The following is a 22927-nucleotide window of genomic DNA, read 5'->3' on the forward strand; positions in this document are numbered from 1 at the left end:
TTCAAGTCATCTCAAGGATCTATACCTACAGCAAACAAAGCTAAAATATAAGACAACAGTAACTCATGGAAGTAACCAAAGATACCGTGCTACTCGTATACTTTCAGTGCCAAATCCTGGCAAACAGAGGGCAAACGTGCTCTGCACACAGAATGCTGCAGTGTCTGTTTCACGGCACATGAACATTAACTAATCTAAACTAATCCACAGTTCACAGCACACTCTGTTAGACTTTTCACGTAAGTCTGCAATTAAAAACAAAAATCTAAACTTCAGTGATCTGGGATTTAAGCATTCAATTATATTCTTACGACACAGTCTAAAGGAGATAAAAATTAAGTGTTTATAGTAATTTTTGTCTGTGGTGGCCCTAAGCATGCTTAAATGATTAGAGTTTACTTTGCTTTTGAAAGATTAATGGGTAGCCACCTCTTTTACCCATGTATTATAAGTAGAGACACCCTAGGTATACAGGTTAAGTGACTTCTACAAACTAATGTCATGAGTCATCACAGAGTTTAAGTTTTATGTCTTCTGGTCCTGTGCCTGCTGCCCACCATGAATCTTCATTTTAATTTCTAAGAGCAGAGAATCTATTCACTACGAATACCAACAAGAATTTGTTCGCATTTGCTTTTTTAATGAATAGTTACCTCGAAATAGAAAGCCCTGCCTTTGAAAGACGGGAAAGCTTCCTTCAGAAGCAGCAGTTACCTCTATTTGCCTTGGAAAAATCACTAAAAAAAAATCTTAAAAACTGAGGAGTTCATCACCTCCTGCTATACACAATAATCGCTGGTTCTTCCAAAAGAGGTGTGGTTTTGTGACATCAGATCCTTAACAGTATCTCCTTCTACTTTTACCTCTAATATTTCAAATAAGGAACTAAACGTCTTTTTGTCTTAGTGCTTCCCTTCTGTACAACAGAAACAGAAAAATTTAATTCCTACCTGATATAGACAATGTAAGGAAGAATGTACTGTGTGGACTGCTTTGAGATTTCAGAATGAAATACATAATCCAGTTGGTCTTCAACTCTAGAAAAAAGGCAAACTTAACAGAGGAACTGCTTCAGCAGATGCGTTCAAAATAAGATGCCACACCATTATTTCTATGGAGAGAAGTTTTTTGTAAGCCAAATCTTGGTCATAATGAAACGGAGGGAAAAACTTCCAAAACTGTTTGGAAAGTTCTTGTGCCTAACTCAGAAATATAATACTTCCTCACATATTTCCTTCAGTCAGCACACTAATCCTATAAGTTAGTCAAAATTGTATGCATTTAATACAGAGAACATAGACCATCACAAAAATGATGCAATCAACTGCAACAGCAAATGCATAAGATATCAAATTATTAACTAATTTTATAAAATAAATTTTGTTAAATTTCATTTAAGATTAGTTCTTGGACAATTGTATTTCCGAGGGGGCAATAAAATTTCAGAATTTTAACCTTATGTTTGGGGGGTCAGCCTTTATATTTTCAAGTCTGTCCTCAAGTTGCTTCTCTTGACAAGTAAGGTAAACAATTCTTAAAAACTAAACCTTCAATCAGTAAGTGTAACAGGTTATTGCTACTGTCACTCTTTTGATGACACTTCCAGTCAGTGAAGAAAGAAAATGACAGATTTTATTAAATTTGAAACTGAACTAAGTATACTGAGTGGACGCCTAGTTTAGGTAAAGTAAGAGACTAGAACTCTTCTGAGATTTAAAAAAAAAAGTAAAACGGACTTAAGAGGCTCGACCTATGCAAATAGGAAAAACAAAAACAAAAAACAAACCCAAAAAACAGTTTTAGAGAGAAAAAAGATCAAGATTAAAGACTAGAATGTGGGATCAGGATGGAAAAACACGGGAGGACGGGGGCCACTGACGGAAAGCAATGAAGCAGGATACCAAAAGAGGAAAGGGTTAAGGGAGTGAGGGTCTCCGAAGGTAAGGCGGGGCATAGCATGACCTCGAGTGCAGAGCGACACTGGAGCAAAACACAGAATCAGAAACTAACAAAAGGGAACAAGGACGAAGTACCGAAAGGGGAAAATGAGAAGAAAAGAGAGCCAAGGAAGAAATGATAGAGGCAGCGGAGTCAGAAACCTGGCGGCGAGGGGAGGGAGCGTCGGTAAGAGGAGCCAGAGGAGGGATGCACAGGGAGAGGGGAGAAATCGCGGCAGGGGTGGGCAGCAAAGGACACGGTGCCCCCAACCGAGGGACCACCGCGGCGAAGAGCCCCGAAGGAGGCGGGGACGAGGGAGGGGACCAGAAAGGGAGCAAAGACGGGCGAGGCGCGAGGATGGGGCAGAGGGCGACGGCGGGAGCAGCCGGACAGCGGGAGGAGGAGGGTCAGGCGGCCCGCCGAGGGGCGCGCCTCAGGGGCGGGGGGCGCGGGGGGCACCGACGGGGCAGCCGGCACCACGTCCCCGCCGACCTTCAGCGGCCGGAGTGGGGCCGGGGCGGCCAGGGGACCGGGCGCAGGAGGAGGCCGCTTCCTGCCGGGCCCGTGGGAAGGAGCCGGAGGGAGGGGTCGCGGGTGCCGGGAGCCGGGACACGGGGAGGACAGTCCGAGGCTCACCTTTCGCCCGGTTTGGCCTCCTCCAAGCCTGGCGGACGGAGGAGCCCGTGGTCTCGCTGGAAGAAGACGGCCCTCCCCGGGTCAGCACCATCCCGCCGCGGGCGCCCTCACATCGCCATCGCGGCCACCGCAACCGCCGCGGCGGAGGAGCCGGTTCGTCAGCGCCGCTCGGCGACCGGCCCAGCGCGGCCAGCGAGCATGCGCACTCGCCGCGGTCCCGAGGGAGCCTGGCCGGCGGTGCTACCTGCGATCAACAGGTCCTGGCCGTGCGGCCCCGCCCCCGGCCGCTCGGTCTCCCCTCCCTCCCCTACGCTCCCGCCCGCGCCCTCCCTTCTCCGAGGCTAGGCCCCGCCCCGTCCAGGCCCGCGCCCCGCCCCTCCTCCCGCTTCCGAGCTGCAGCTCCTACTGTGATTCCGAGAGATTTGTCCGCCCTCCTCGGCTCGCGCTCCCAAGCTCCCGCGAGAACGGGGGATTTGCGTCAATAAAGAGCGCGAGCGCCAGTGGAATGCCGGGCTGCGGGTTTGCGGGTACATGTTAGGGGCTGAGCGGTTTACGCTGGGCGGTAGGGAACCCGAGGAGGACAGAGAGGGAATGCTAAGACTTCAGCTGTGTCTCTCACGTGGTTCTTTAATTCTTCTCTCTTCTTCACCTCCTGCTTGCGGTCCCCGCGGTGCTTGCTTTCTGCAGTAGGCGCTGAAGGATGGCGCTGGCTCTGGACAGCTGCCGTTCGGGACTCGGTTGCTGCATTTTTGGAGGGATGTGGGTGTTGCTGTGGTTACTCCTCGGTTATTGATGCCTGAAAGGGCTGGAGGGCGAAGTGAATTTAGCTCTTAAATTCCATTAACAGAGCTTATGATTTGGGTAGCTCTGGAAGGAGCATCCACAGTGATTTGCTTCACTCGTCCGTTTCTGAATCTAGCCCAGCAGAACCCTTTGTGGTGCATAAAGCTCAGTTACGTTACAAAAGCAAGGTTAATGAAAAGAAGGAAGTTGCAGCTGCGGCTTGCGTTTTAAAACAGAGTTAGGAGGATGGATAGTGGTGATGGCTGTACAATAGTAAGAATATGCTTAGTGGCATGGAATTGCACTCTTTAAAGTGATTAAATGATAAGTTTTATGTTATGTATATTTTACCGCAAGAAAAGTGAATTGGAAAGGAAAAGTTTTGTGTACTGATTTGGGAATAATAGTGATACCTTGTAGCCGAGACTATTTGAGGGACACGTTTTGAGTATAATATTTTTTAGGGGAGGAGGTAATTAGGTTAATTAATTTAATTTGTTTACTTTTTAATAGAAGTACTAGGGATTGAACCCAGTACCTCGTGCATGCTAAGCATGTGCTTTGCCACTGAACTATACCTGCCCCCGCCCCCAGTATAATTTAACCTCTGATTTTTCTTCCTCTTAGTATATATTTTTGACATGACTGTTAAACGCCCCGTTATCCTATGATAACCAGTATATTAGCATTTGCATGAATAGCATTTTAGTGTCCTTTCACTTAAGGGCCTTTATTGTTTGTTTTATGATTTCAATTGTAGCCTCAAAATTGAAAGCCTTTTTCTATTGTTTTAGCTCTTTTAGGAAAATGTACTAAATATCCAATTATTTGCGTTTGTATATCTTTGACTTCCCTAGAATTCACCTGTGTCAAGATTCCTTCCCTATGAATGTGTTCTTTTTGTTCAAATCACATTTTAAAATCATACACGTGCATTAGTACAGACAGTGTACTAATCTTGGAGGATGTCCACATGAATAAAACAAGTTGGGTGGAGTGTTGGCATAACTACCGTGTGAAGTGATGTGTGTAGTGCAGAGAATATATGCACAGGAAACTACTGGTTCTCAGAGGAGGAGCATTAATCCAGTTTAGGTTGGGAGGGGTCCCAGAGTCAAGAAAGACTTCTGCAAGAAAATTATTTCAAGAGAGTTCATGAAGTGGGATATATGTGGAGGGTGGGGTGGGGAAGGGGTGAGGAATAGAAGGGGAAAGGATCCTTTGAACAAAACCATGTAATGGGAAACTGATCTTTGCACAGGACTAAGACTAAGCAATTTGATGCCACAATTTGAGAGTGGGAGGCCAAAGAAGCAGTCAAAGGTCAGATCATGGTGAGACTTTGAGGGATTTCGAAGAAGGATCAATTCCACTTGTATTTTTGAGTACCTATTTGGTGTGTGCCAAGCACTGCTAGTTACTAGGGTACAAAGAGGATTAAGAGTCTGTCCCAGCTTTTAGGAAGGACAATCTAGTAGGGGGAGACAGGCATCTTAAATGTCAATAAGTTGTACCAAAGAGTTAAAATTGGGGTAGGCATAAGAGTGTTAGGGAGCTCAGAAGAGGAGCTCCCTTCTAACTAACCAATAGGTTTAGACAAGACTTCCTGGAAATTATTTGTCCATAGAAGAATATAAAATGATCTATTAAAATTAGAAAAATTATGATATCTCCTGACATACAGATTATTAGAGTGCAGAATTCATTGACCTAAGTGTTGGATTACCTGGTTCTAGATCTGCAGTATATGGTGTAATCTGGAGTCTCCTAACTTGTATAGGGCTCAGTTTTCTCTCACGTTTCTGATTCAAGAGAATCCCAGATTACATTGTATCTAAAGTCTTCTAGAAATTTTATGACTCTAAATTTACTTCCCATTTACCTCCCGAGATTTGAGCCAGCCTTTACGCTGATAATTAACATTTTTGTGTTACACTTAACACATTTCATACTTAAACTAAGTCTTATATGTGTCACATTCTATCCAAGTTATGCATGCTTAAAGAATGCGAAGTTTAGAATCCTTTCTATTCTGTTGTTTACTATCTATGGTTTACATAATTTGGCTTTGAATATATTAGAATCTTTACTAAACCCTTCTACCTGGATTAGTCTAAACTGAAGATCAGATTATCTCTCTTCTACGCAGTTGCACAATATTTGCTCAGCTAAAGATTGAGACATTAGAAGAAATGAATATTGTAAATTTGGAAATAGCCTTGTGGAAAGATGTCTATTTGACTGTTGCTAGACATTAATTCACTAAGCAAATGAGCTGACTTTTTCCTTCCTGGGATTTATGTAGGTCACTTTCAACTTTTAAAAATTTAAATTAAAAATAAGATATAGTCAAAATTATCCCACAGCTTTTTCCAGGAGTGATTATTTTTTGACATTTTAATACAGGCAATTCTGAATTCTTTTAATTTTTTTTTATTTTGGTAAGAATTGGAATATTAGCTAATACATAGAGTATTAAAATATTAATAAAATACTACCCCCACCTTTCGGGGCAGTCACTCTTGTCTCTGTGCAAAATACAGATTTAATCATTTGTAGACACTTGGGTAAGTGTCCACGGTATTCAAGGGTGAGTTTGTTAAAGGTTATATAATCTTAACAAATATGAGATGGAGCAAAACAGAGTTTCATTATAGGACTTCCTTCATGGGTTAGTAACAGCTACTAACCAGAAGGGCAAATGTATTACTTCATAACTGAATGTTGTAACATTATTTCATGACTTAATAGCCATGGCCTTTCTGAAGATCCACAATATAAAACCCAATCACCAGGTTTTTCTTCCCTGTAATGTAATAGCAAATCCTCAGAAGAAAAAAAAAAAGGAAGTTTTTTCTTCTTTTTTTAAACTGATAATGTTGGTTACTTTTGAGAGGGAAATCGGGAGGCTGGGCTCTTGATGAGGGGAAGGAAAAATTTTTTGTTGCATATTCTGAATCTGAACCTAGTGAATGTAGTCAAGGAAAGAAGTTTGAGTCTCTGTAAAATGATACAGTTTTTTAAATGTACATATCATAGTCTTTAATAATGATATTACAGAAAAAAATAAAACCCGATAGCTACATATTCGGTTAAACTGCAAACAACTATTTGCTACATACTGTGAAAGGGGCACACAGTGACTTCTTGGTTGCAACCCAGATTATCTGGATTTCCTAAAGATAGAGTGTCTACTTGGATGATCCAGAGAGAATCTGTCAGACATGTTCCTCCCCCCACCATCCCACTGAATCATTCCTGTGATGTATAATTGTCTAGTGTCATATGACAGTGATGAAATAATTGCTGAATTATTCTTGTACATGCTTGAAATGTACCATGATTTTTTAAAAAAATATTTATACTCATTACCATTTGATCTCTGATCTGTTAACATATTAGGGCAACCAGCTCACTCTTCTAATGACTCATACATTCTTATCTCAAGTCCTGATCCTTAAGCCAACTCCAGTCATGGAGCTTCTGCCTTGTATCAGACGTTGTCACTGAGATAACCTGCAGACTCCTCTTACTCAGTACATCCCAGACTCATCCTGCTCTCCTTCCACATCACACCAGCTCCATCACCCCCACAACCTTCTAGTGTCTTTTAATGACCCCTCTTCTCTCTCATTTGTCAAAGCCCAGAACCTCACAGCCCTATTAGTCACTTTAGGATTGAGCACATAATCAAAATTTTGAAATATTTTTCTAGTATCTGTGACCTTGTACATTTGCATCATTCTCTTTTCTAGCTTCCTGATCTGTAAGATCAGTATCATAATAAGAAGCTGCTTTACAAAGATGTTGTGAAATTATTACAAAGATCCTTTACCAACAAAAAGGGGTAATAAATTTGATTCCTGGCACTGGCAAGAGTAATGAAAAATAATGGTAGATTAATAGATCAATTGAACTTACAATAAGAAGTGTCCATAATTAGTGCTTAATTTCCTCTTGAAAACAACAAATACAGGTCTAAACTTCTATGTCAATTTTTAGACTATAGAGAATGCAAAATTAATGTCATATGTTTTAAAACCTCTTCAGCAGAAAACTCTCTTCTTCACTTCCTAGTTTCTGCTTTGAGAATATCAATGGGAACACTGTAGAAAAGGGGAAAAAAAAACAATAAAGTCATTTTTCTATATTACAGTTACCAGGTTTTGTTTCTTTCAAGGGTAACTACCAAATTTATCTCTCCTAGATTTCTTTGAAATGTGTAACAGTTGCCAAATGTTTTTTGGGTTTTGAAAAGGAAAAGCTGCTTTGTATTAGAAAATATGAATTTCATTCATTATTGCCACTGTGTTTTTGAAAGCTACTTAAACCACTATTTTTTATTTATTCAGGGGAAAAAAAGCAATTTAAAGTGATCTGGGAAGTGAACAAATAGTTTTTGGGTGATTCTATTTGTAGAAACTCCTTAAAGAGGTGATGCCTTTGTACTTGCTTTCACAAGTTAAGGGAAAATGTTCTTGGCAGGTGCTTGTCTTTTTAATTGCTTCATCACCAGACAGAATGTAAGATTCAAGTTGACAGAGGATTTTATTAAGTTACTCCTTAAAAAAAAAAACTCTTCTAATTTTTTTTTTGTTGATTTAAAATGATCATATGAATACTATATTGGCAAGATTGAAATTGTAGGTGAAAATTTTACAAGTGATTTGAGCAAAACTTTATGAGATTTAAAAAATGGTTTATTGAGATACAATTGACAAAAATTGCACTTATTTAACATGTACAAGTTGATACATTGATGCTTGTAAAGCCGTCACCAGAATCAAGAAAATGAACATATTCACAACCATGAAAAGTTCCCTAGAGCCTCTTTATAAGCCCTGTGTCCTGTCCCCTTCCCTACCCATGCCCATCCTTAGGTAAGCACCATGCTAATTTATTTCACTCTAGGTTAGATTTCACTTTCCAGAATTTTATATGAATGGAATCATGCAACGCCTACTTTTTTTGTCTGACTTATTTCACTCAGTACAATTATTTTGAGATTCACCTATGTTGTTGCATGTACTAATAATTCACTCCTTTTTATCGCTGAGTAGTAGTCCATTGTATTAGTCAGCTCTGGCTGCCATAACAAATTACCATAGACTGGGTGGTATGGACAACAGAAATTTATTTCTCACAGTTCTGGAGGCCGGGATGTCCAAAAGCAAGGTGTTGACCTATTTGGTTCCTGGCAAGAGCTTTGTTCCTGGCTTGCTGAAGTTGGCCTTCTCACTGTCCTTAACATGGTGGAGAGAGAAAGAGGGATCTCTTCCTCTTCTTATAAGACCACCAATCCTATTGGATTAGGGTCCCACCTTTTTAAACCTCAATTAACCTTAGTTATCTCCTAAAGTCCTATCTCAAAATACAGTTACATTGGGGGATAGGGTATCAACGTTTGAATTGGTGTTAAGTGGGGGAGTTCCAGGTTTGGGCTATTACAAATAAAGCTGTAATGAACATTTTTACATGTATTTATATGGAGTTATACTTTCATTTCTCTTGGACGATACTCAGGAGTGGAATGAGTGGATCATATGGTAGGTTGTGTTTAATTTTTAAGGAAAATGTCAAACTATTTTCCCACTGATTGTACTAGTTTACACTCCCACACGCAATGCATGAGAGTTTCCGTTGCTTTACATCGTCGTCGATATGGTGTAGTCAATCTTGTTAATGCTAGCTATCCTAGTGAGTATGTAATAACATCTTACAGTCGTTTTAATTTACAGTCTTGTGATGACTAATGTGTGGAGCATTTTTTCATGAGTTTTTTTTTTATCATCCATGTAATTTTGATGAAGTGTTTGTTTAAATCTTCTGTATATTTTGTTATGGGCTATTTTCTTATTATGGAGTTTTGAGATTTCTTTATCTATTCTTAATATACTGTGTATTCTTTAACAGATACATGATTTGCAAATATTTTCTCTGAGTCTGTGACTTTCTTTGCATTCTCAGAGTATCTTTTGAAGAGCAGAAGTTTTTAATTTTGACAGTCTGTTTTATCAATTTTCTTTTATGGATTGTGTATTTGGTATAATAACTAAAATAATGTGAGTCAGGGTCACAAAGATTTTCTCCTATGTTTTGTTATTAAAGTTTTAACACTTAAATCTGAAATCCACTTTGTGTTAATTGTTATATATGGTGTGAAATATGGATTGAAGTTCTTTTTTATTTTTTCCATATGAAAATGTGTTTCAGCATCATTTGTTGAAAAGACTGTTCCTTATCCATGGAATTGCCTTTGCACCTTTGTTGAAAATCAAGTGATGATATATGCGTGTGTCTATTTCTGAACTCTCTATCTTGTTCTATTGATCTAACTTGCATATATTTATGCTAATAACACAATGTCTTGATAATTCTTGAAATCCAGTCGCAAGTTTTTCAAGTTTATTCTTTTTCAAAGTTTTTTTGGCTGTTATAGCTCCTTTGCATTTCCATATGCATTTTAGAGTTAACTTGTTGGTTTCTATTATAAAGCCTGCTAGGATTTTGATTTGGAAGTGCTTTGAATCTATCACTCAATTTGGGGAGAATTGACATCTTAGTAATATTAATGCTCCAATTCACCATTATAATAAGTCTCATTTCTTTGTGTCTTCTTTTAATTTCTCTCAGCAATATGTTGAAGTTTTAGAGTACAGAACTTGCACATACTTGTGAAATTTATCTCTTAAGAATTTCACATTTTGATGCTATTGTAAATTTTATTATTTTCATTTAAATTTCCAATTGTTAGTGTGTAGACATATAATTGATTTTTGTATACTAATGTTATATCCTGCAACTTTACCACACTCAACAGTTCTAATAGCTTTCTTTCTAGATTCCATTGGGTTTTCTATATAGATGATAACATTGTCTATGAATAAAAACAGTTTTACTTCTTTTTAATCAGGAAGCCCTTTATTTATATTTCTTGCTTTATTGCACTGGCTAGTACCTCCTGTACATTGCTGAATAAAAGTGGTGAGAACATTGTCCTCACCTTATTCTTTATCTTAGGGGAAAAGTATTCAGTCTTTCACATGAGGTATAATGTTACCTGAAGTTACTTGTTTTTTGTTTTCTGTTTTTGGTAGATGTGCTTTTTCACATTGAGAAAGTTCGATAGTGGGTTTGCTGAGAATTTTTATCAGGATTGAACATTGAATTTTGTCAACTGCCTTTTCTGAATCTATTGAGATGAATACATAGTTGTTCTTTCTTAGTCTGTTAATGTGGTGAATTACATTGAACATTTTCAAATGTTGAACAAACTTTGCATTCCTGTAACGAACCCCACTTTTTATACATTGTTGGACTCAATTTGCTAAAATTTTGTTTAAAATTTTTACATCTATGTTAATGAGGGATACTGGTCTATAGATTTTTTTTTTCATCATGTCTTGGTCTTGCTTTAGTATCAGGGTAATACTGACTTCATAAAATGAGTTGTGAAATACTCCTCCTTGGTCAGTTTTCTGGAAGACTTTGTATAGCATTGATATTATTTCTTCCGTAAATGTTAGGTAGAATTCCCCCACTAAACCCTTCTGGGCCTGAGGTTTTCTTGGTGAGAAATTTTTAAAAAATATTTTTGTTATTTATTTATTTAGGGCTTTGGGGGGGCAGTAATTAGGTTATTTACCTTTTTTTTCCCATTTTTTTTTTTTTAAATAGAGGTACTGGGGATTGAGCCCAGGACCTTCTGCATGCTATACATGCACTCTACCGCTGAGCTATGTCCTCTCCCTTTGGTGAGAAAACTTTTTAACTACAAATTTAATTTCTTAATTTTTAAAAACAGATTTAAGGCAGTTGTGGTTATTATTTTTTCTTGAGTGAGCTTTGATAGTTTCTTTCAAGAAAAATTTGTTACATTAAGTTGTCAAATTTATTGGCATAAAGTTTTTCATAATACTCCCTATTCCCTTTTTTAACATGTAGATCTTTTAGTGATGTCACCTGTGTCATTCTTGATATTGCTATATTTGTGTCTTTATTTTCTGACCAATCTGGCTGGAGGAAAGTCAGTTTTATTAAAATTTACTAAGAATCAACTTTTGTTTTCATTAATTTTCTCTGTTGTTCTGTTTTCTATTTCATTAATTTCCACTATTATCTTTAGTATTTCCTCTCTTGCTTTTTGGGTTTCATTGTTCTTTTTCTAGTTTCTTAACTGAAACTTAGACTTTTTTTTAACTGAAACTTTTGATTTAAGAACTGTCTTCTTTTCTGTATAGGTATTTAGTAGTATGATTTTTTTTTCCCTAAATACTTTCTGAGCTATATCCCTCAAGTTTTCATTTGTTTGTTTTAATTTTCATTCTGTTAAAAATACATTCTCATTTCATGTTTCATTCCATCTTTAACCCATGGGATATTTAAAAGTATGATATTAAGTTTACAAATATTTGAGACTATTTTAGAGATATTTCTCTTATTAGTTTATAATTTTATTCCATTGTGGTCAGAAAACATACTTTGTATTACTTGAATCCTTTTAAATTTGTTGATACATTAAAATGGCCCAGAATAACTATTTGCATAAATATTCTGTGTACACCTGAGAAGAATGTGTATTCTGCTATAATTGGGTGGAGTGTACTGGATATGTTATTTATGTCAAGTTGACTAATAGTATTGTTCAAGTCTATATCTTGCTGGTTCTGTCTTCTGTCTTCTGTCTTCTGTCTGCATGTTTTATAAATTATTGAGAAATGTTTTGAAATTGGCATTGAAATTTCTGATTATAATTGTGGATTTATTCTGTCTGCTTCTGGTTTTATCAGCTTTTACTTAATCCATTTTGAAGCTCTTTTATTAAGTACAGACATGTTTAGGATCTTTAGGTTCTCACAGTAAGTTTATCCCTTTATCATTAAAAAATGGCCCTTATTTTTCTTACTGATATTTTTTTACTCTGAAATCTGCTTTGTCTCATGTTAACACAACCACTCCAATTCTTAATTCATGTTATCAGAGTATATCATTTTTTATCCTTTTACTTTTAATGTATTGGTACCTTTATATTTAAAGTGGGTTTCTTGAAGGTGTCAATTAGGTATGTCTTTGTTATTTACCTAAACTGACATTCTACCTTTTAATTGGGGTGTTTAGACCCTTTGCATTTAGTGTGATTATTGATACGGTTAGGTTCAAATCTACCATCTTGCTGTTTGTTTTCTCTTTGTGCCATTTGTTTTTTTGTCTTAGTTTTCTTCTTTTTTTATGTCTTATTTTGCATTAATTTAAAAGTAATTCTATTATATCTCTTTTGTTGGATTACTAGCTGTCTGTTATGGTATTTAGAGGTTACTTTAATGTTTATCATATACATTTTGAACTTATTACCATCTACTTTCAAGTGATATTACACTACTTTACATGTAGTATATAACCTTTACTACAGTGTAATTCCATTCTCCCCTCCAAGCCTTTGTCATACATTTTACTTCTGTGTGTTATAAGCCTCACAATGTATTGTTATTATTTTAACTTTATACTGTCAACTATTTTTTAAATAAATTAAAGTAATTAGAGAAATTCTTCTGTATTTACCCACAGAGTTATCATGTCTGTGCTCATTATGTCTTTGTATCGATCCTGGTATCTTTGCTCTTGACTGAGGTTCTTCCTTTAACATTTTTATAGTGCAGATGTGCTGGTGATGGATACTTTCTGCTTCTGTCTGAAAATGCCGTTACCTCACCTTTGTTTTTGAAAGATATTTTCAACGGGTATGGAAATCTAGATTGAGAATTTTTTCTTTCAATGTTTTAAAGACACTGCTCCACTATCTTCTCACTTGCTTGTTTCCAACAAGAAATCGGCGGTTATACTCATCTTTGTTCCTTGCTGTGTAATATGCCCTTTTCCCTCTGCTTCTAAGATTTTTTTCTTCATCCTTGATTTTAAGCAGTTTGATCATGATGTGTCTTTCTGTGGTTTTCTTCATGTTCTTCATGCTTGAGATCCATGGGTTTATAGTTTCTATCAAATTTTGGAATATTTTTGGCCATTACATATTCAAATATACTTCTCTACCCTTCTCTCCTTTCCTTTGGGAGCTACAATTACATACATATTAGTTATTGTAGAGCAGTCTTACAACTTATTTGTGCTCTATTTTGTTTTTCCTTAGTTTTTTCCTCTGAGTTTCATTTGAAATAGTTTTTATTGCTGTGTCTTAAAGTTCACTAATATTTCCCTCTGTATGTCTACTCTGTTGTTAGTCATATGCAGTGTATTTTTCATTTCACACATTGTGATTTTCCCCTCTAGAACATGGGTAGCAAACTAGGACCTCTAGCATAATAAGTCCATGGCCTTTTTTATATAGTCTATGAGTTAGGAGTGGTTTTCACATTTTTAAATTTTTTTTTAGAGAATATGTGACAAAAACTTTATGTGGCCTACAGTACCCAAAATGTTTACTCTCTAACCCTTTACAGAAAAAGTTTTTGCTGATTCCTGCTGTAGAATATTGATATTGGTCTTTTTTGTATTACCCATACGTCTATTTAACATGTTCAGTATTTCCTCTAGTTTCTAGGATATTTAAATACAGTTATAATACTTCTTTTAATGTCTGTGCCTACTAATCTGCATCTTGTCATCTGTATCATTTCTGAGTAAATTTCAATGGACTGACTTTTCTCCTTATGATGGATTGTATTGTTCTGCTTGTCTGAGTGCTTGATAATTTTTTATTTGATGGCCAGCACTGTAAATTTTACCTTGTTGGGTTTTGAATATTTTTGTGCTCCTGCAAATATTCTTGAGCTTGTCCTGGGGTGCAGCTAAGTTACCTGGAAACAGTTTAATCCTGTCAGGTCTTGCTTTTATGCTTTTTCAGATGGGAGAAGAGCAGCATTTAGGTTTAATTTTTCCGTACTGTGAGGCACAACCCTTGTGAGTACTCTAATGTTCCGTGAAGTATGATGGTAGGAAGAGGCATTATTCCCAGCCTCGTGTGAGCTCTGAGGATTATTTACTCTAATCCTTTTTAAGTGTTTTCCCCCCCAACTTCAGGTAGTATTTTGACACACATGGAGTGTTCAATACTCAGCTGAAGATTTGAGGGGGGATCTGAAGTTCTCCGGAATTCTCTGTGCAGTTCTCACCTCTCCTGTCCTCTACCCTGTGAATTCTACCTACCATGGCCTCCCGGACTCCTGCTCTGTCATCTCAATGCATATCATCACCTCAGGAGTGGGGAGGTTAGGATTCAACATATAAATTTTGGGAAGGGCACAAGCATTCAACCATAGCTGTCCTGTAGCACTGCATCTGGAAAAGGTGGATGGAATCTCTGGCAGGAGTAAGAAAGTGAACCCAAGTGCCAAGACTGAAATATGACCAGTTCAGACAAAGGCTAAGTTGGAAAGGTGGGTAAGTGCTAAATTGTGAAAGGCCTTAAAAAAAAAAATCTAATGAACATCCACTCAGGCCAAAATGGAGTACCAAGAACTGGATTTATTACACCCCTGGCCACCCATCACTTCCTGTATAAAGCAACTAAAAAGTTTTTTTTAATAAAAAAAGAAATAATGGTTTCCAAGAAAAAGTATATTGGACAATAATCCCTGAGAGACAGGAAACAAATGAAATGAGCCCTACCATTGCTCTCACTCACTACGTGGAAAGAGTAGAGTGTGGACCAGGGCGGGCAAGGGAGGCAAAGCCTGGTGATTAAAGGTTGAAGATGTTCTTTCTGAAATTCTTTTTTCTCTCAAAGAGAACTCCACAAAGTAGAAAGGTTTGAGCTGGACTATATCTTGATGCAGAAAATACTTACTATTTAGCTTTGCCCAGGTAGGACTAATCTTCAACCTGTTGATATGGTAAAATGAAAAGACTATGATTGCATTAAAAATGTGAAAACCTGAGTTCAAACAGTGTGAATCTGGAGAAGCCATGTAACCAGCCTAGCCCTTGGTTCCTTCTTCTGTATGAGAGCAGGATGCTCATACCACAGCCTCCACGAGTCTGTGCTGCTCCTGTGCAGGTAACTTGTCAGCTCTATTCAACTTGTTGCTTTCATTATGCCTGTACAATTTTTCTCAGGATATTTCATTAAGCAGGAAGATGATTGATAGCTCGATTTAGTGCCTATTTGGCTCTGCTCAGTGATTTGCAAGCCCTCCCTTTGGATTCTGAATTTGGGAGCTAAAGTGATTCTATTTGTGGAGGAATCACAAACGCTTCGTATGTCACGTCCTGGCACGGGAAGGTACTCATCTTACACTGAGTTTTACATGATTTACAAGCTCCTTTAAGGCAGAGAATGTGTTTGATCCTCTTTCTGCCTGGCCCCGTGCCTTGCACAAAGCAGGCTTCAATGAATGTCATGCTTTATATTTGTGTTTTCACAAGCTTGTTTATGCTTTCATATGCTTTATCTCATTGAATGAATCAGCTCATGAAGAATACATGTTATGATAGTATTTAATTTAAAGTTCTGGGCCTCTGAGAAAAAATTCGAAATAAAACTCACTTACCTATTTTTAACCTGTAAAGAGTTAATATATTATTTTTAGACTTGCTAGACACAGTCCAATAGTAAGGCAATAAAATTAGTCCCGCCTGCAATCCGTTCATAAATCCTTTGTAAACAAATTAATAGTCTGCCTTTCTTTCATGCAGAGAGAGAGCACACAATTCAATGTTAGGTGATTTTTAAATTTGATGAAGAAACTATTATTTAGTCCATCTATTTACACAAGGCAAACAAAAGACCTTTGACATTCCTGGGCTGATAAGTACAAGGTCTCTTGAGCATAGTCATTCTTCTAAAACTGTGTTTTATTTTGCTGATAGTAACAGGGCCCCAAATTAGCCCTGCTTCTTCTTCTTTTTCTGTTTTCTTTTTTTCAGCTTATTCTGAATGTCTGTGGCTTCTGGTTGATGCCCCTCCAAGTCACCCTCCACACTGCTGAGTGATTTTTCCAAATGCAGATTTCATCACGTTATCACGCTCATGGTTAAAATTCTTCCATAGCGATTTAGGGTCAAGTGCAGATTTCTTAGCAAGGCCTCTGAAGGCTGCATCTGGGATGGAAATAACACCAGCAGAAGCAGCAAAAGGTTGCCTGGGGCAGATGGGGTCAGAAGGAGGGTTTAACTAAGGTGGCTTAAGGTGGCAGACTACTTACTGCTTGTTCACTCAGTAGAGATGAAGTTTGTTATTTAGACATGAGGGTTTTTTTATTTTCTCAGCAGGAAGATTCTTTTATAATGGTGAAAGTACCAAAACAATAGGACAAAAGCCAAAAAGGAGTTTATATAAGAAGTAGGACCCCCTTTTTGTGTAGTGATGTGTATGTGTGTATTTAGGGGAAGGAGATGGGAAGGTAATTTATCATATTGGTTCATAAGGGTCTGGACTCTGTGGGCTCCATCCTCACCCGATGGAGAAAGACCATCACCTGGAGAACCTTGATACTGAGTTGGATATAGTAACTGAATGGGATTTTGAATTGCTTCTCTTGGGAATGGGGTAAGTAGTGTGTGTAGGAAGAAGAGGGAAAGACTATGTGATGACCAGGAGGATAGGCCCAGCTGAGTCTGGCCAGCTCTTCAAAAAACCCGTTTCTCTCTCTCCTGGCACACTGTACATCATAGCTTCAGCCTTCCCTACGGTTAGAAGCAACCATGTGACTAAGTTTCATTAGTGGGATGTTCATGAAGTGATGAGCACCACTTCCTGATCTAACCCATATCACATATTTCCCATGTATGATTTTCTCTCTCTCCCAAATTGCTGGTTAAATGTCAGTTCTCAGGGTGGCCTTAAAGGTCATGTGCTGAGGATAGTGGAGGTCCTTAATGATCCTGAGGCCAGTACCTCACACATGACCCTCCTAAAGCCACCGTCTCTTCACCTCTTTGACACTGCCACTGGTTGGACATCATAGAAATAAGAAACTAAATATTTAATTAAACTGCAGAGATTTCAGGGTTTATCTGTTGTAGCCAATACTGCTCCCTTAACTAACATAATAGAAAATATTTGTATCAAGTTTGAGAAATATCCATGTACTCCTAGTTTACTGTGAGGATTAAAAAAAATATCAAGAATTGGTGTTAAATTTACTAGGTACCCTTTGCTATCTATTTAAATTTTCTCCTTTGAACTATAAATGCTATGAGCTATATATCTAGCTGCCTATATTAAACTCCCCTTCCATTCCATGGTAAAATTTCCATGGTGGGGGTTAATTTTTTTCTTTTTAATAGACTTTTGATTTTAACTTGGTGGAATTTTATTTAGCATTTTCTCCACCTGTATTCATAAATGATATTGTGTTTAATTTTCTCTCCTTTCTTCTCTGTCTCCCTCCCTGCTCTCCCTCCCATCCCTCGTTCCCTTTGTAGTTGTCATTTTTTGGTATCAAGATTGAACTAAGTTTGTAAAATAAATTTGGAACCTTTTTTTAACAGAGTATATTATATCACACAGGATTTTAGAATTTATTGTTAAAATAATCTGACTCTAGAGTTTTTAAATATTTTTTCCAGAAAAAAAGTCACTTAAGATAGGCTTTTGCCTCACAGATTTTCTTTTTATTATTTTTTTGGTTATGCCTGACATGAAGTCAGAGCACATGGTTACCTAGGGCAGCCTTAAGGTAAGGTTAATGGCCAGAAGTTCTGCATAAGTAATGACCTGTCTTTTTATAAATATATTTCCATGTAAAATATTTCAAACATATAGTAACATAGAGAGGACTATAAAGAACACCTAAGCCCTCCAACCCATATTTGTCAAATCTGTATCCTTTTTTTTAAATTTTTTTTAAAAAACTGAAGTATAGCTAGTTTACAATGTTGTGTCAGTTTCTGGTGTACAGCATAATGATTCAGTCATACATATAATACATATATTCCTTTTCATATTCTTTTTCATTATAGGTTACTACAAGATATTGAATATAGTTCCCTGCACTATACAGAAGAAATTTGTTGTTTATCTACATTATATATAGTAGTTAGTATCTGCAAATCTCGAACTCCCAATTTATCCCTCCCACCCCTTTTCCCTTCTGGTAACCATAACTTTGTTCTATGTCTGTGAGTCTGTCTCTGTTTTGTAAATAAGTTCATTTGTGTCTTTTTCTTTCTTTTTTTTTTTAGATTCCACATATGAGTGATATCATATGATATTTTTCTTTCTCTTTTTGGCTTATCTGACTTAGAATAATGATCTCCAGCGCCATCCATGTTTCTGCAAATGGCATTATTTCATTCTTTTCTATGGCTGTGTAGTATTCCATTGTGTATGTATATATATATATATATATATATATATACCACAATTTCTTTATTCAGTGATCTGTCGATGTACACTTAGATTGCTTCTATGTCTTGGCTGTTGTAAATAGTGCTACTGTGAATACTGAATTGTGTTTTTTTTTTCCTTTGTGACTTTCAGTGGGATCACTGCCTTTGACATGAATCTTGATGCTGTCTGTGTTATGAATTTTACCCAGGTTTTGATAGAGTTATTTCTCATTGTTGTGAAATGTTTACTTTGAAAGTTTCAACATTTTGTGATTTTTTTAAAATGTGGTAAAAATTTTTATGCCAAAATAAGTTATTATGTATACAATACAAACTAATTGTAAGGTTAGGCAGGCAGGCTCCATGCTAGTCATATTCGTTTTACTGAATTGGTTACTCCATAGGTAATGTGATATACTTGTCAATAGTTCTGGCTCTTAAAAACAAACACACAAAATTTTGCTTTAAATTTTGGCTCAGCTGTGAAACTCTGGGCAAGCTGCTGTCCTAAGTTTCTTCATCTATAAAATAGTGAAATAATGAAATTTTTTGCAGATGTTGTGAACTTTGTCATAGGCAAAAGCAGGTAAGGTGCTGGCCTTAGCACCTACTGCACTGTGTTTAATAAAAAAAATAAGTATTTAATACAAATAATAAGTATTTAATACAAAATTAGCTCATTCGTTTTTGTTTTGTTTTTATGGGGGTGGATAATTAGGTTTGTTTATTTGTTTATTTTAATGGAAGTACTGGGGATTGAACCCAGGACCTCATGTATGCTAAGCACGTGCTCTACCAGTGAACTATACCCTCCCCCTAAAAAATATTAACTCTTATTTTATTTCAGGAGAATTTTTTCATCCAGAAGATGATATATCCCTTATGTCCTTACACTTAGGAAATTAAGTGCTGGTCATGGTGTTTTCTGAATTAAGAGCCTGCTCAGCTCCCAAGTAGATGAGGACTAACTATATTTGCTTTTAGGAGGTAGGGGAGGGGCCCAGCTGGCTGTGCTTCTGAAATCCTCTTCCCTCTTCCTCCCTCCAGCGTCTGTGAATCAGGTGTGCGCCTGGCTGGAGGGGAGGGCGTCACCGGAGTTGTCTCACTTGGCGCTGTCACACCACAGGCTGCTTTAAGGAAATCACACCAGGGAGGCTAGTCTTTGAGTGGAAAGACGGGCAGATGCTCTCAGTGCTGTTTTTCTTCCAGGTGAGATCGAACTCAGGTTTCAGTCCCACTTCATCATCCTTTCACTTCTAAATCCCACGTCCACACTCCCTAAGTGAAGGTGCCACTCTGTGCTTTATGATAATAGCTCTCAGCCTCTGCAAAGCTGCAAGGAGCAAATAGTTATGGACCTTTTATAACAAACAAGTCAATATTTACAAGAAAACAAAAAGGATTCTGTTAGCCACACACCTTCTCGTTTGTTAGCCACGGAGTTTGTGTAGTGATGGAGACATGATGGCAAACTTGCTGGGACATTCACCTCCAGCCACAGTGCTCAGGGAAGATGACTGGTTTGCTGAAAGATGAATATAAAAGCACCTGAGTCATCCAGTTATTTCCTAGAATAGTTAGCTGGGTGGAGGCTCCCCAAGTTAATAATAACTAAACCCAACCCTCAAGTCTATTGGCACAGGGCATATTTAAGCTTAATGACTCTGTATCCACCCAGAGAGATAAAGGAGGCTTTGAAATCTTGCTCAGTGGGCTGGGGAGAGGAACACAATTCATTAGGCACCTGGGATGCTGAATGAGTGGCCTGCCCTGGAAATATTTTGAAAGGTGAACTGACGTGCTAACCCAGTCATTCAGAAACTACCACACCAAGCCCAAGGCAGGTGATGATTCAAGAAACAGGACTTTTAAAAAAAAGGAAAACCATGTGCAAGAGAAGCATAGGGCAGAGCAAATGATCTTTGCATTATGAACATTTGAATCAAGAGTTAGTCTGACTTAGTAAAAGATAACCTCCACAACTTAAAAAATTTCCTATCTAACCATAATATTCAATGACATAAGGTCTGGGAAGCATCTAGCCCAGTGTCTGGCTGGCACCTTGTTTCACTCAGTCTGTCTCTTCCCTGCATCTCTGAGCTTTGCTTTTTATTTTATTGGGAGTACTTTAACATGATATCCCCATATAATCTCATGGAGGTTCATATTTCTAAGGTAGTAATTAGTGTCTAAAGCATAGCTCTCTCATTGGTTTCACTATTAAAAATAATGAAGCATGACAGCAAATTTAGTCATCAGTATCAAATTTCTGCCACGTGGTTACTCATTTTTAAATACTTCATTACTAGGGTGACATTTTAAATTTGGAACCAATCTTTCTAGTTCTTTCCATGAGCAAATAAATGATGCTTTGGAGTATTAGCAAATGAGAGCAACTTTTCAGCTCTCCCACAATAAATTATTCCATGCACTAGGAAAAAAAATCCTAACACAAGTACTGTTAAAAGTCACTGAATTAGGGTGACAAACACTCTCACACAGAAAACCAAACATATCTAAGGAATGGACAATCTAAAATATTTGAGTGCCTCTCTTTTAATTCCACTCACCTATTTCATGTTTACTTAGTATGTGCATGTAGTAATTCTATACGTTTAAGACTTCATTAAACTTCAGTGTCTGAAATAAGTTCAAAATAATTTTTGTCAGTAACATTTAATGATATATGTCTCTAGATATAAAAGATCTTAGATATCATAAAATATCTCTCAATGATATTTTACTAAAGTCAAGCTTTTCTTTTCTAGAATATGTTAATATTGCTGTCCTCTAGAACAAAATATCAGTAAAAGTCATGAGGATTGCCTTGACTGAGTATGTTTTGATATGTAGGATTTTGATAGGCAAATATATATATATATATAGGATATATATATATATATAGGCAAATATACATATAGGATTTTGAAAGGCTGCGAAACCACTTTCCTATTTTAACTCTCCCATCCCCCACATCACTCTGCTCCAACCCACACCCTTCGGAGCAAGTTTCACTTTAACAGATACAATCTTGTTGTTGGGCCAGTCTGTCCACAGACAGGATGTAACTTGTGAGAAGGAGCAGCACTGATGTCCCAGAAATACGGAGGCTGCCAGCTTGGGGCAAGCCTCCCTCTCTCTGCTTTGCTACCCAGTACGTTCATTCTTGAAGAAAAGAGGCCACTGCAACCCAGGAGCCCCGGGAGCTGTGACCCACAGCAGGCTCTTTGTAAAGAAGAAAGGAGAATCCAGGCTGCAGGACCTGCTTCCAAAAGGAGGGGGAAAAGATCCAGAAAGGGTGGTTTGAAGACGTTAAAGATCTGGCAACTTCTTACCTAGGGCCAGTGTGCGTGCGCGTGCGTGTACACATACAGGAAGGAACTCGCATTGTGAAACATCCCCACGTACCCCGGCCAGCCTGCCTCTCTTTGCAAACCAACAATAAAAAACAAACTATGTTGACTCATCTCATAACAGGAAATAACACACCGGAAGCTGGAGAATTGGGATGTGAAAAAAATCTAAGAACTTAGAACAACAGAGGCTAAATAATTTATTAAAATAGAGTATGTAACAGAAGTTGAGAATAAGGAGAAAAGGAGTGTTGGGCACCCTGTTTTGTTTACTAGGCATCAAATAAAGTCATCAAAGCAACTAAGAGCCAACCCTTTGCTGGGTTTTCAAATGTGTTGCTGGATTTTTAGTACTCTTATCTCCGAATATAACTGTAACCAAAATTGTTTTTGCATTGCAACTTTCTTAAATTCAAGTAATAGTAGTAAAGAACTGACAAAGGATTGATGGCACAGGCTTCAGAAAAACAAGTGTTGGTAATCTGGAAAATCTAACCAGTAAAGACGAATGGGTTATTGTAGAATGGAAGAGGCATATTTCATATTTTACTAGTCAAATCAGAGCAAGTTTCTGCTACGATAATGTGTAGAGATGCCACATGTGTGATGAGTTATTAGAGAGGCGTTGGTTTTTTGTGATATGATATCCACTTACAACATGACTCTGAAAAGTGTTTATGCCCACTTCTAACCCAGAGATTACAGCCAGAGGCTCCTGGAAGTCATAATATGCCACACAGATCATAGCATGATGTTGACAATTGTCTTTCCCCATCATTTCAAACTAACTTATTATCATCACAGTCTATCTTCATTCTCATTTTTTTTGTTCGCCTCAGTGTGATTCATTATCCTTCAATAAATTGTCTTGCCCCGCATTTGCTGACTCATTTCTTCAAGATTTTTTTTATATTGCTAACCGACTCCTCGAAAGA

The 22927-nt window shown here is 37.6% G+C and overlaps 1 protein-coding gene and 1 long non-coding RNA gene across 10 annotated transcripts in view; both read right to left on the reverse strand.

The window, feature by feature from the left end:
- FAM135A (family with sequence similarity 135 member A) overlaps positions 1-2865 on the reverse strand; it is a 126169-nt gene extending 123304 nt beyond the window's left edge. For 2 of the 9 annotated variants that reach the window (XM_031676044.2, XM_072965481.1), the window contains exon 1: positions 2575-2864. The gene's annotated coding sequence lies outside the window, so the exon portion shown is untranslated. Of the gene's footprint in view, positions 1-950; positions 1038-2574 lie in introns of all 9 variants that reach the window. The other 7 variants (XM_072965480.1, XM_072965484.1, XM_072965485.1 and 4 more) reach the window with 7 other exon arrangements.
- A 16567-nt stretch (positions 2866-19432) lies between these two features.
- Positions 19433-22694, reverse strand: LOC116279676 (uncharacterized). Its single transcript, XR_004188984.2, has 3 exons — positions 21975-22694; positions 20059-20164; positions 19433-19972 (listed from the first exon to the last, which is right to left on the reverse strand). It is a non-coding gene; the product is annotated as an uncharacterized lncRNA (long non-coding RNA).
- Positions 22695-22927: the final 233 nt, after the last annotated feature.

The sequence above is a fragment of the Vicugna pacos genome, chromosome 8 (genome assembly GCF_048564905.1).
Source record: "Vicugna pacos chromosome 8, VicPac4, whole genome shotgun sequence".
Taxonomy (NCBI): domain Eukaryota; kingdom Metazoa; phylum Chordata; class Mammalia; order Artiodactyla; family Camelidae; genus Vicugna; species Vicugna pacos.